Here is a 1,274-nt window from a genome sequence, read left to right as displayed (position 1 = left end):
ATATAGGGGACCTAATTCATACATGTTCCCCATATAGGGGGCCCAATTCATACATGTTCCTCATTACAGGTGACCCAATTGTTCCCCATATATAATGAGTGCACTCATAAGGTGGCCCATACATTGTATATACATCACTAGGTTAGTACATAGTCTTGGTTACATACATGTATAGGTTAAAGTACATGTACATGCATTATGACAGGGTGTTATGTTTTGTTTCCAGCATCTAAACGTCAAATCCTCCTGGACTCTTTCTTGATGGATTAAGGTAACCAGCAATAGATTCTATTACCTCATAAATTACTGCTTTCATTCTAGGGTGGGCAGCAGTATAGTGCTACCTCCCCGTGGTGCTGCCTGTGGTCACTAGTGTCTGATACTGCTAGTGATGCTAAAAGCACTATGAGAAGACAAGAGAGCTACATGTGATGAGCTTTTATTAGATGATACATTGCTGTACTTAAATCACACGTACATGTATTTGTTGTCATGTACATATACTTAAGAGATTTGATCTCTTTATTGTTCACCCTTTTATTGATGTCATGTCCTAAGTATCACGTTAAACTGTGGCCAAGTTTATCATTACTTATTCATAATTCACAAATTATTAACTATTATTTCATCAAATGAAAAATCTTTCTAAGCTAAATGTATAGCTACAGTATCATCAGTTAGTAATAAGTCTTTATTTTGTCAATCAAATTTGTCACATTTTGCAGCGTGCAACTCCAGATCAGTCTGAGTAGCAAAGTTACCCACACCACAAATAGGACACACTCCAGTGGGTTTACTTGAATCAACCCTCTCACCAGGTAAGGGAAAGTTTCCCCCATCACCACCATCAGGAGGCTAAAGGGAGAGAGAAAGCTTAAATAAAAGAGTGGCCCAATCATACATGTATATTCTCAGAGAAACTAGCGTTTTTTTGTAAAAAAGCAAAGGCTCCCAAATCATTTGAAATTTCCATTACATTTTCTGATACATATTGATGTACTTATGCTACGTAGAAAGTTTGAGCTAATTCCGACTTCAAATTTTCGAGTTATGGCCATTTTAAAACTTTTTGCTGCAACTCTACTGAACTACAAGTGGTTCTATTTCACTTACAAACTGTCTCCTTGGATCATATCCTCCTCCTCCTCCTCCTCCTCCTCTACCTGATCCTCCCCTAAGGAATAAATAAAATAATATAAATGCAAAGCCTAAAATTTAAGAGACTATAAATTTCGTCATTACATTAAAATTTGTGGACATCAATTTACTATGAT

The 1,274-nt window shown here is 36.5% G+C and overlaps 1 long non-coding RNA gene across 1 annotated transcript; it reads right to left on the bottom strand.

The window, feature by feature from the left end:
• Positions 1 to 569: 569 nt before the first annotated feature.
• LOC109593266 (uncharacterized) lies at positions 570 to 1,155 on the bottom strand. Its single transcript, XR_002190849.1, has 2 exons — positions 1,114 to 1,155; positions 570 to 855 (listed from the first exon to the last, which is right to left on the bottom strand). It is a non-coding gene; the product is annotated as an uncharacterized LOC109593266 (long non-coding RNA).
• Positions 1,156 to 1,274: the final 119 nt, after the last annotated feature.

This window comes from Amphimedon queenslandica, unplaced genomic scaffold (assembly GCF_000090795.2).
Source record: "Amphimedon queenslandica unplaced genomic scaffold, v1.1 AMPQUscaffold_2259_Cont25738, whole genome shotgun sequence".
NCBI classification, from domain to species: Eukaryota; Metazoa; Porifera; class Demospongiae; order Haplosclerida; family Niphatidae; genus Amphimedon; species Amphimedon queenslandica.
The sequence above is the reverse complement of the archived record's forward strand: the minus strand, read 5'-3'. Positions and strand labels throughout refer to the sequence as shown.